Genomic DNA, 12,775 nt, shown 5'->3' on the forward strand with positions numbered 1-12,775 from the left:
CCTATAGACACCACAATCCTGCAAGACTTAAGTCTCCCTCAGTTTCCCAACGTCTTAGCACTTTACAAGAACCAAGCCTTTCTATCAATTACTTAGCTTCCTGAAGGGAAAGTAGATACAATGAAATGTCCTTCTAATCTGCAGCCTCCAGGAAGTTCCCAACCGTCTTAATGTCCATGCCTTGCTAGAGGGCAAAACCACCTTCCCTAGACAATGGCAAGGCCTCTGTACCTTGGGAGTCTTCTTTAACATATGCAAGTATTATCTCAACCTCCCTTTTCCCTTCCCTTCCCCCAACCCCATAGTCTTATCATCAGCCACCCCTCACAAGCCGGGGCAGCAGCTCTATCTGCCACGGGTCCTGTCAGAAACCACCAGTTTTGCACCAAAGACGTCTCAAGAATTCTCTCCTGGTCGTCGGCTCCGGGTTCCACCCCACTGAACCTCACCTATATTCCACGACCTCCTCATTTCCAAAGCACACTGGGTGCTCATGGAAGCTGCAGGATGGACAGAGCCTCAACCGGCGGCTTTGGCACTGGGCATAGCCCCTCCACACCCCTCAGGCTCCTCCAGCAGTGACCCCCTGCCCCTGCCAGCCCCAATTCCCGATAACCCTCCGGTTCAGTTGTTGTGAGAGCAGTGCCTACGCTTCCTGCTCGAGACCCAAGTGAGGAGAAGGGAGAGATCCCTCTCCTCGCACGAAGTCACTTGACGGGGAGTCCACTTGATCAGAAGCTCTCCGTCTGGGAGCCCTGCAAAGGACAGGAATGCTGTGACCCTCCGCCTTCCCCCAAGGAGCTTTGGTGTGGGGAGCACCGCAGACGTCTACACAACTTGGCGCACAACAGCATCACACCTCCGCGCCTACAGATGCGGGCGGCCGTTTTTATTCTCACCCTCTCAAGAGGCGGGGAAAGCCCTCTGGGAACGCAAGGCACACAGAGCAACCCGCTGACCCTGAGCCCCACCGGGCCCCCTGGCAAGGGGCAGTGCATCCCCGTCCAGGCAAAAACACCTGCGAAACAGGGCACTAGGCCCCTGCCCCCCGAAAACGAGGTGAAACAACAAGTGAACAGCAAGTTTACAGACCAAAGAGGACGGCCAAACTCCAGCGCTAGGGGAAAATAGCACCTAGAGCTCGAGGCTTTTTCTCATCATTCATTTCTCTCTCCATTCAACATTTTCCATTTCGTTGTTTTTTTTTTTTTTCTGTCTTTTTTCCCTTTCCAACTACTTTTTCTTTTTCTTTTAGCAACTCTTCATTTTTCAATCTTTTCTTAACTTTCATTTTTTACATTGACATTTGATACACATATTCTTCATTCTTGGATTCCTGTCGCTATATTCAATTTGATTTCTGTGTATATATGAGTTTGGCTTTCTTTACCATTTTGGGATTTAGTGACTTCCAACACACAGACCAACAGACACTCGGGACCAAGTGGCTCACCCTGTTTTGTCCACCCTGTGAGATCCTAATCTCTCTCTCCCCCATCCATTCTTCTCTGGGAAAAGTGACTAGAGGGAGGGATTCACGGCAAAAGAAAGAGCCAGAGGTAACCCTCTCGGCCACTGATCTAATGCATACGGTTTTAAGTAAGATGTCAGAGCTGGAACTCAGGATGACAATTACAGAGTTGCTAGCTGGGCTTGAAAAAAGTCTAAATGACACGAGAGACTCTCAGAGTGCAGAAATGAAATCGAATCAGGCCCAAATTCCAAAGGCTCTAACTGAGATGCAGTCTACATTGCATGTGGACACTCTAACGGCCAGGGTCAATGAGGCAGAAGACAGAGTCAGGGACACCAAAGACAAGCTGACGGAAAGGAAGGAAGCCGAGGAAAAGAGAGAAAGCCAACGAATGGACCATGGGTGGGGGAATCGAAAAATCAGTGATGCCACAAAAGGAAACAATATTGGAATTACTTCTGGCCCCGAGGGAGAAGACACAGAGGGACAGAAGATCTGTCTGTGTAGATCGTAGCTGAGAACTTCCCCAATCTGGGAGGGAAACGGGCATTCAAGTCCAAGAGGTAGAGAGGACTCTTCCCCAAATCCACAGGAATAGAGGAACACCCTAACATATACAGTGACGTTTGCAATTTCAGACACAAAGAGAAAATCCTGAAAGCAGCTTGAGACAAGAGGGTCTTCTAGCCACATACCTATCCACGGAGACCTGGCACACCAGAAAGGGCTGGCGTGATCGAGTCAGGGTACTAAATGAGAAAAACATGCAGCCAAGAATACTTTACCCAGCAAGGAGGCATTCCGAATAGGAGCAGAGATAAAGAGCTTCCAGGACAGAAAGGGACTCAAAGGATTTGGCCGCGAAACCACCCTGCAAGAAATAGGAAGGGGGATCCTGTAAGTGAAGAGACACTCCAAGAGTACCACAGACCAGAAAGAAACAGAGACCATCTACAGAATTAGGGACGTGACAGGTAACGCAATGGACTCATCTCCATCTGCTTTTTTAGATTTTTTCTTTATCATTGGTCTGAAGCAATTTTATTGGGATGTAGGTTGATAAGGAGGGTTTTTTTCATGATCTTTATGTTTGGGGGTTTTGTTGGCTGGATTCCTGCATTCTTGAATCTCTGGGTGGAGAGGGTTCATACAATTCAGATAATAATCAGACATTACTTCTTCAAACAGTTTTTTTCTGTACCTCAGCCAATTTCTTATCTACCAGGCCACGTGAAATTGCTACAAAGCTCACACATACTCTAGTGTTTGTGTGCAGGGCGTGGTTTGCACCCTTCCTTTTCTCTGCTTTATTCTGGACAACTGCAATGATCATACATTCACGTTCTCTCTCTCTCTGTCTCTGTCTCTCTCTCTCTCTTTTTGCTATTTAGTGTCTAACGTGAAAGAAAGGCCATCTACTACATTTTTCATCTTAGACGTGCTACGGTTCAGCTCCAGAAGTTGGGTTTTCCTTGTTTTCATATTTTCTATATCTCTGTTTCACTTCATCCTTTGTGTACATTCTTACGTATATAAAACCTCTTTCTAACAGTGGTTTGAATGTCCATGTGCAATACTTCCATCGTCTTTTTCATTTCTGGGTAGGTTTCTATTGTTTAATCTTTCTCCTCAGTACGAGGTGAACTTTTCTCCTTCTTTGCATCCTGGTAATCTTTTGTTGGAAGGCAGCTATCGTGAATTTTAATTGTTAGATATTAACTATGGCTTATATTTCTACACATACCCTTGAGGATTGTTCTGATGGGGAGGTTCCTGGAAAACTATTTTATCCTTCCAGACTAGCTTTCCAAAGGTTTGTTAGGTGGTATCACAGTAGTCTTCAATGTATTTTGCTACTGTTCTGTTGGTATTCTGAGCTCTCTTTGCAATGTCCCACGAATTACGAGGTTTTCCACTCTGCCTGCTGCCGGTAGCACAGACTTTTCCTGATTGTGTGTGAAGGCTAGTGACATTTTCCTCTCTGCTTCCCCTGCGCTATTATTTTCCCCACACCACCTACGTTCCTCACACATGTGCCCTACTGCGGAATTCTATGACAACTCAAAAGTGATCCTAGATGGCTTTCTGAGGTCCTCTTTCTCTGTGCAGCTCTCCTCAGTATTCTGTACTGTAAACCACAGCCATATTGACTTCTCCAAACTTCCACCTTGCTGTCTCCAACTCATGGAAATGGCTGAGCTTCGCCTGTGTTCTACATTCCTGACCCGTAGACTAGAAATGAAATCTCTTTAGGCAGTAAGTTAGGGAAATGCAGAGTCCCTCATGTTTGTCTTCCCCCTTGCACTAGTCACTTCCCTGCATTGCCTGGAAATATATCGAAAGTGTTCTTTTGCCAGGGCGCCTGGGTGGCTCAGTTGCTTACGCCTCCGACTCGTGATCTGGACTCAGGTCACGAACTCAGGGTCTTGGGATCAAGACCAGCGTTGCGCATCACACTCAGCACAGAGTCGGCTTGAGATTCTGTCTCCCCTCTCCCTCTATCCTCCCCACCCCCCACACTCTGTCTCTCAAACCAACACAGAAAATCTTTCAAATAAAAGAAAATCAGTTACGTAAGAGACAGCCTCTGCAACAAGGGGAAGACCCCAGCAGGGTCCGTGCCTTGCCCAGAATCACAGACTGGTAAGAAGGCAGAACCAGGCCTGAACCCAGCTCTCCGAGTGTCCTTAACGGTGGGGCCGTGGCTGAACCTAGCTACTCACTGGGAGCTCGGGAAGAGGTTGTGCTTTGGAACTGGCTGTAGACCTGCACATGGTATGGGGGTGATGAGAAGAAGCATCGACATCCCAGGCAGGAGGCATCCCAGCACGTACCCGTCTGAGGAGGAGCCCAGGCCAGGGCAACCCACTGACGGCACCCCTGCCCGCAGGACACCCAGAGGAAAGGAGGGATGGCTCGTGACACACGACTGGCAGCGTCTAGGGGTAAGGGTGGGCTCAGCCCCTCTAAGCCAAGGCTCCAATGCCTTCTGCAGGGTTTGCCTTGGAAATTAGAAAGCCTAAGACCTGGGAAAGCTATTTCCCATCCACCCCTAGGTGGGACTCTCATCTTCTGGGCCTGCACAATACGAGTATTGGGGCCCACACATGTGCACAGATACACACACAACACAATAGGGACTGTGGGTGGCATCGGAGGAGCTACAGACTCAGAGAAGGTGAGAAAGGAAGAAAATGTGGTGGCAGGTATTCCCTACGTGGGACACCACTCCCCCAATTTCTTAGATGGTATCCCACCTATGCCTGTGGACTTCCGCAAGAAGTCCGCTGGAAAAATCCCTATCGCACAGGCAAGACACAGACCATCCCTGACGGGCACAACGGCTTCTCCGGGGTCCCAATCAGGGAAGATGGAGACTTGCGTCAGAGCCCGGGGTGTTTCTAAGCTGGGGCCCTGGCTGCACCCAGACCTTCCCTAGGGCCTGCGGAGAGGGTTGTGTTGGTGTCACCGGGTACGCATGTGGCATGGCACGCAGAAAGGGGATGAGCAGTCGGCAGCCCAGAGCACTGTTTGTGTAGGTGCTAGTCCAGGTGTGGACTCGGGGAGGGGATCCCAGGAAGTGAAGTCACTTCCCTGATAACCGACCCCCACAGAACTTGGAACCCTGGTCACCAGGCACCCACATTCTAGTGCGGTCCCGTATCAGGCTCACTTGGCCAGAGACATTCGATAGCGAAAGATGTTCTCTTGCTGCGTGCCCATTTTCCGGGGCTCTGGCTTCCAGAAACCCCGGGCTGAGGGACTTTTCACCTGCTGCAGACACTGGCTCAACCCGCGCCCCCGACGCCGCAGGGCCTTTGCCAGGAGGTGCCGGAAGGTAATACTGAGCGGCCTAGGCCAGGCCAGGCCAGGCCAGGCCAGGCCACCTCTCCGAGCCATCCCTGGGCAGCCCCATCCCCCCAGTTTCAGGGAAAGAGGGGTATGTGGGGGAGGTCCCGCCCTGGGCTGGAGGAGGTTGCAGGGCAGTGGATACCCTGGGGATGCCTTCATGCTCACACCGATGCCACGGTGGGCAGGGTGGAAAGAGGATTCCTGAGGTGCCTCTCACCAGGGCCAGAGTGAATCCAAGGCCCTCGAGCTGTGTCACTTTTCTCTCCATGGTGGAGCTGCGTGCATCCTGGGGTGTGGTGGGCCTGCAAGGGAGTCCCCTGGGTCTGAGGACCAGCAAAGGCAGCCAGACAGACCTCCGAGGCCTCCCGCCTGGCTGCCGGGCACTGTCTTTACAGAGCTCCACACAGGAGACAGGGCAGGAGCTGAACGATGGGATCCCCTGCCCCACCTCCTTGAAGGACAGGAAGGAGTCCCCTACTGCCAACAAAGTCCAGCGCTGGCTCAGGGTGAGTGGAGGTGCCGGAGGGACCCAGCACCCAGGGCACCGATGCGGCACAAAGGGACCCAGATCCCAGAAACCAGCCTCTGGGCTCCTCGGGGCTCCCTCCTGGACTCCTGCTCCCATGTGAACCTGGATCCCCATCTCCTCCCCAAACCTGCCGTCAGGGCCCTGCCAACGGCCTTGGCCCCATGCACAGTCCCTATCCACATATCTGTACGAATATCAGAAAAGCGACCTTAAACCACCTCTCATCCCTTGCTCGAGATCCTGCTGAGCTGGGAGACTTTTCCCCAAAGGGGCCTGGGGCTCATGGTACTATGCCTATTGCTCTGCCCTTTGGTTGTGAAGGAACCCATCCCTGGGGCCCCTCCAGGGTCCGGAGCAGGCGCCTCCTTGTGCTGCACAACATTCCAGAAGGCCCATCCGTTACCGCAGCCACTGAGCCCTTCACAGAGGCAGGACGTTCATGTGATTCCCTTCTGTTGCCAACTCACAGCGCTGCACGGAACATCCTACGTGCCCTAAAATCCCGAGCACCCCCACCCATGAAACAGTCTCTGTGTTCTCAAGCCTGACATACATCGTCAGAAATCACAGGGACGATGCCGTTAGTGCAGGGAGCGGCTGTCAATACTCCGCTAACGATCTGACCTGAGATACCGACGTCCATTCACACACCCCCCACCTCACATCCCCGTATTGTTGCCATTCTCCTTTTTCCCTAAAGAGATTGCACGAGTTATGTTTTTGAGAGACAGACAGAGACAGAGACAGAGACAGAGACGGGGGTTGGAGACACAGAGGGAGAGACAGGATCCTCAAGCAGACCCTGCCCTAAGTGCGAAGCCTGACGACGGACTCGATCTCAGGACGCGCGCATCAGGAGCTCAGCCGAAACCAAGAGGCGGACCCTGAACCCACGGAACCAGCCAGGCACCTTGCTCCTTTTGTCTACTGTGGGCCCTCCTGTCCCACCTCTTTGCCTACGTCACCGAGAGCCTGGGGGTTTGCTCTGGGCTCCAACCCCCAACCCTCCTGGTGACCGCAGTGAAGACCGCATGTCTCCCCTGTCCCACCTCAGGCTAGAAAGGCCTCAACCGTGAAGAGCAATGGGACCTGCGTGGTGCGGCCCCAACGGGCAGAGCTGCTGAAGAAGCGAGTAGAACACCTGCTGCCCGCCTTCCTAGACGGAGACCTCAGCTACGTCTCCATGTTCCTGGCCACATACAGAGCTTATGCTACCACCCAGGAGGTGCTGGACCAGCTGGTGACAAGGTGAGCACCCTGCCCCTCCACAGCCCAGTGGGATTTGCCCACCTCCTGCCTGGGAGTCTGGGGAATGCCACCCAACTTCGCGGAGCCTCAGTGGGCTCCTCGGACTGGGGCAGAGTTATTACAGGGACTCAGTGGGGTCCTGGAGGGTAAGGACACCTGGGCGCCTGGCCCTGTGGAAAGGTCCTCTACGGGGGCTGTGGTCGTGCTCGTGGATCATCGTCCCGCTCCCCATGAAGAAGCCTCTGCCTCAGCCCTCACCGTCACCACGGTCTTGAGCTGGGCTCTTTTCCCCTTGGAAAAGGACATCTGACACTCCATCTGGGGTCTGTGTCCTGGGTGAGACCAGAGCAGGCATGCCCGGGCATGAGCAGGGGGCCCCAGGCCCACTCAGCTCTCTGGGATGGGGCTGGTGGGGGCCCTTTCATTCATCGAGCATAAAGGATGGATGCCCTTCTAGGTGCAGACCTGCAGACGCTTCCCTGGGCGCTGACTGTGATCCCACGCACACAGCAGACAGCACCCGGGAGCACCCCAGGGCTCCATTCTAGTCGGCAGTCAGACAGTGACACTAGATACGATGAGAGGGAGGGTTCACAGGGCATTTCATGCGATCCCCCCACCACCCCTCCGGCCTCCTCTAGCTACGGATGCGTCCTCTCTTCCTGGGACGAGATCGGCGGAGACCAGGAGCAGCGGGGCACGTGAGTGAGCTTTGGCTAATGCACAGGGCCCTTCCTTCTTCGAGAGGGCAGCGAGGGGACTGTGATCTGGGGGCTGCTGGACCCTCATCCCACACATCTGCCATTCCTGTGAGAGGGTCCAGGTCTGAGGGCTGCTTCTGCAGAAGAGGAAAGGGGGCCTGGAGAGCCCTGGGTGGGGTGTGGGCACTGTGGGAGAGCAGAGCGGGCTGGAGGGCCGCCTCAGCCCCTAACAGAGTCATTCCCCATCCCCGCCGCCTCTCAGCCCTGTCTCTACCCTAATCCTGGGACCCAGAACAAAGGGCGTGGCTTCCACACATCTGGTGGAACGTCGACACTGGGTGCTCAGCAGGTACTCAGGAGACCCAGGGAGGGCTCGGGGACTGGACGTCCCCCAGCCAGTGGGAGATTAGTGTCCACGCAAGGACACCCTCTCCTGGCACCTACTGAACGAGGCAGCACGTAGGCACGGGAGGGGAAGTGGGCGGTATCGGGAGGGTCCTGGGAAGGCCAGGGATGGGACAGAGTCCCTTAGTTCCCTCCTTGATTGGATAGTCATAGCAATGACCACGCCAGACACGCCACCCCTCCCTGCCCACATGCAGTGCAAGTCACGCGGCAAGTGGGCAGGGAGACTGAGCAGGGTGTCCAGCTTCCGCTTGGAGGACAGAAATGGTCACACCAGGGGTCAAGGACTCCCACTCACAGAGGCTTTGGGCCAGCCCCTCCTCAGTGACCAGGCCTGCCTCAGGCAGCTCTGCCACATCACAGGTGGACATGGAGTAGGAATGGGCTCTGACAGCCAGGAGCCGGGGACCCAGGGGCCCAGGTTCCGACAGGGGCTCCCTGGGGCATCCGCGTGGGAGGTGCCCTGTCCTCTGACTCCTCTGCCCACCTGTCTGTCCCCAGGGTCATCTCCTCCATCCTGGGCACCTGGCTGGACCACTACCCTGAAGATTTCTTCCAGCCCCCGGAATTTCCCTGCCTAAAGACACTACTGGCATACGTAGGGTTCCTCGTGCCAGGCTCAGACCTGGAGCAACGTGCCTGGCTCCTCCTCTCTCGGCTGCGACACCTCGAGCCCGCTGAGCCGGAGGCTGGGGGTGAGGAGGACTGGGGGTGACTGATGGAGGCCTGTGGAGGGGAGAGAGTGGGCCACACAGAGCAAGCCTCCACAGACTGCAGTGTGGCTGGGAGCAAGGAGTGGTCTCAGATCACTGTCCCCATGGGCTACAGTTTGGGGAGACCACCCAGGGATGGGTTCTTAGACAATACTGAGTGGTGGGCAAAGTTGCCTTCATTTGGAAGGGACATGGAAAGACAATCATGATGACCATACTTTCTCTTCTTGGAGCGACAGCAGCAGCCCCACAGCGAGATCCGCAACCGCGCCGAAAGCTAGTCCCAGCTCCCACTGTGGTGCCTGATGCAGCTTCAGAGCCTGAGCTGGAAAATCCCATCACTGCTGCTGGAGCTCAGCAACTCAAAAGAGCAGGGACGTCATCTGTCGTGTCGGGCCCAGTGCAGCTGGTGGTCAGAGCTCTGATCCACCGTGAGGACGTCCAAGAGTCACCTGCACCCTTGGAAAGCCAGGAGCCTCAGCAGGCCCCAGCACCAGCCACGGAGGTCCCTGAAGAGCCCGAGATGACACCTCCCACGTCAGAGCCACGGCAGGATATACTCCCAGCTCTGACTCTCTGTCGGGAGCTACAAGAGTCACCTGCACCTTTGGAAAGCCTGGAGCCCGAGCAGGCTCCAGCACTACCTATGGAGGTCCCTGAGGGGACCCTGATGCCACCTGCCCTGTCGGAGACGGCGCAGGACATACTCACTGCTCTGACTCCCTCTCAGGAGCTCCAGGAGCCACGTCCGGCCTTGGCAGCGCCGGAGCCCGAGCAGCCTGCAGCACCACCTTCGGAGGTCCCTGAAGAGCCCCTTAGGCCGCGTCCCATGTCACAGCCAACAGAGGATATACTCCCAGCTCTGACTCCCTATCAGGAGCTTGAAGACCCACCTGCACCTTTCGCAGCCCCAGCGCCCACGCACGCTGCAGCACTAGCTCTGGAGGTCCCTGAAGGGTCCCTTATGCCACTTGCCATGTCAGAGGAAGCGGAGGATACAGTCACAGCTCTGACGAACGGTCATGAGCTGCAAGAGCCACTGGCATCTATGGCAGCCCCAGAGCCCGAGCAGGCTCCTGCTCCAGCTATGGAGGTCCCTGAAGGGCCCCTGATGCCACCTGCCCTGTCAGAGCCGGCGCAGGACATACTCACAGCTCTGACTCCCTGTCAGAAGCTCCAAGAGCCACCTGCGCCCTTGGCAGCCCCGGAGCCCGAGGAGGCTGCAGTCCTAGCTATGGAGGTCCCTCAAGAGCCCCTCAGGCCACGTGACATGTCAGACCCAGCGGAGGATATACTCACAGCTCTGACTCTCTGTCAGGTGCTAGAAAGGTCACCTGCACCTTTGACAGTGCGGGAATCTGAGCAGGCTCCGGCACCAGCCATGGAGGTCCCTGAAGAGCCCGTGATGACACCTGCCATTTCAGAGCCACGGCAGGATATACTCCCAGCTCTGACTCTCTGTCGGGAGCTACAAGAGTCACCTGCACCTTTGGAAAGCCTGGAGCCCGAGCAGGCTCCAGCACTACCTATGGAGGTCCCTGAGGGGACCCTGATGCCACCTGCCCTGTCGGAGACGGCGCAGGACATACTCACTGCTCTGACTCCCTCTCAGGAGCTCCAGGAGCCACGTCCGGCCTTGGCAGCGCCGGAGCCCGAGCAGCCTGCAGCACCACCTTCGGAGGTCCCTGAAGAGCCCCTTAGGCCGCGTCCCATGTCACAGCCAACAGAGGATATACTCCCAGCTCTGACTCCCTGTCAGGAGCTTGAGGACCGCCCTGTACTTTTCGCAGCCCCAGCATCCGCGCACGCTGCAGCACTAGCTACGGAGGTCCCTGAAGGGCCCCTGATGCCACTTGCCATGTCTGAGCCACCGGAGGATGTACACAGCACTCTGACCCCCTGTCAGCAGCTCCAAGAGCCACCTCCGGCCTTGGCTGCGCCGGAGCCCGAGAAGCCTGCAGCACCAGATTCGGAGGTCCCTGAAGAGCCCCGTAGGCCACGTCTCACGTCACAGCCAACAGATGATACACTCACAGCTCTGACTCCCTGTGAAGAGCTTGAAGACCGGCCTGCACTTTTCGCAGCCCCGGCGCCCACACACGCTGCAGCACCAACTATGGAGGTCCCTGAAGGGCCCCTGATGCCACCTGCCCTGTCGGAGCCGGCGCAGGACATACTCACTGCTCTGAGTCCCTGTCAGGAGCTCCAAGGGCCACCTCCGCCCTTGGCAGCACCGGAACCCGAGCAGCGTGCAGCGCCAGCTACGGAAGTCCCTGAAGAGCCCCTTGGGCCACGTCCCATATCAGAGCCAACAGAGGATATACTCAGGGCTCTGACCCTCTCTCAGGTGCAAGAAGAGTCACCTGCACCTTTGACAGTGCGGGAGCCTGAGCAGGCTCCGGCACCAGCCATGGAGGTCGCTGAAGAGCGCGTGATGACAGCTCCCATTTCAGGGCCACGGCAGGATATACTCAAAGCTCTGACAGCATGTCAGGATCTTGAAGACCCACCTGCACCTTTCGCAGCCCGAGCACCCGCGCATGCTGCAACACTAACTATGGAGGTCCCTGAAGGGCCCCTGATGCCACCTGCCCTGTCGGAGCCGGCGCAGGACATGCTCACTGCTCTGACTCCCTGTCAGGAGCTCCAAGAGCCACCTCCGCCCTTGGCAGCGCCGGAGCCCGAGCAGCCTGCAGCACCAGCTTCGGAGGTCCCTGAAGAGCCCCTTGGGCCACGTCTCATGTCACAGCCCACAGATGATATACTCCCAGCTCTGACTCCCTGTCAGGAGCTTGAAGACCGACCGGCACTTTTCGCAGCCCCGGCGCCCACGCACGCTGCAGCACCAACTATGGAGGTTCCTGAAGGGCCCCCGATGCCACTTGCCATGTCAGAGGAAGCGGAGGATACACTCACAGCTCTGACGAACGGTCATGAGCTGCAAGAGCCACTGGCATCTATGGCAGCCCCAGAGCCCGAGCAGGCTCCAGCTCCAGCTATGGAGGTCCCTGAAAGGCCCCTGATGCCACCTGCCCTGTCGAAGACGGCGCAGGAGATACAAACAGCTCTGACTCCCTGTCAGAAGCTCCAAGAGCCACCTGCGCCCTTGGCAGCCCCGGAGCCCGAGCTGGCTCCAGTCCTACCTATGCAGGTCCCTGAAGAGCCCCTTTGGCCACGTGACATGTCAGAGCCAGCGGAGGCTATACTCACAACTCGGACTCTCTGTCGGGAGCTAGAAGAGTCACCTGCACCTTTTGCAGCCCCGGCGCCCGCGCACGCTGCAGCACTAGCTCTGGAGGCCCCTGAAGGGCCCCTGATGCCACCTGCCCTGTCAGAGCCGGCGCAGGACATACTCACTGCTCTGACTCCCTGTCAGGAGCTCCAAGAGCCACCTCCGCCCTTGGCAGCACCGGAACCCGAGCAGCCTGCAGCACCAGCTATGGAGGTCCCTGAGGAGCCCCTTAGGCCACGTCCCATATCAGAGCCAACAGAGGATATACTCAGGGCGCTGACCCTCTCTCAGGTGCAAGAAGTGTCACCTGCACCTTTGACAGCGCGGGAGCCTGAGCAGGCTCCGGCACCAGCCATGGAGGTCCCTGAAGAGCGCGTGATGACAGCTCCCATTTCAGAGCCACGGCAGGATATACTCAGCGCTCTGACTCCCTGTCAGGAGCTTGAAGACCCACCTGCACCTTTGGCAGCCCCGGTGCCCGCGCACGCTGCGGCACTAACTATGGAGGTCCCTGAAGGGCCCCTGATGTCACTTGCCTTCTCAGAGCCAGCGGAGGATATACACAGAGCTCTGACTCCCTGTCAGCAGCTCCAAGAGCCACCTGCACCTTTGGCAGCCCCG

The 12,775-nt window shown here is 56.6% G+C and overlaps 1 long non-coding RNA gene across 1 annotated transcript in view; it reads right to left on the minus strand.

Moving 5' to 3' along the window:
* The window catches only part of LOC130543282 (uncharacterized), a 116,157-nt gene that overhangs the window by 67,846 nt on the left and 35,536 nt on the right, over window positions 1-12,775 (minus strand). The window contains exon 4 of the long non-coding RNA XR_008958514.1: window positions 2,260-2,345. This is a non-coding gene — a long non-coding RNA (uncharacterized LOC130543282). The remainder of the gene's footprint in view (window positions 1-2,259; window positions 2,346-12,775) is intronic.

Source organism: Ursus arctos, unplaced genomic scaffold (assembly GCF_023065955.2).
Source record: "Ursus arctos isolate Adak ecotype North America unplaced genomic scaffold, UrsArc2.0 scaffold_92, whole genome shotgun sequence".
NCBI classification, from domain to species: Eukaryota; Metazoa; Chordata; class Mammalia; order Carnivora; family Ursidae; genus Ursus; species Ursus arctos.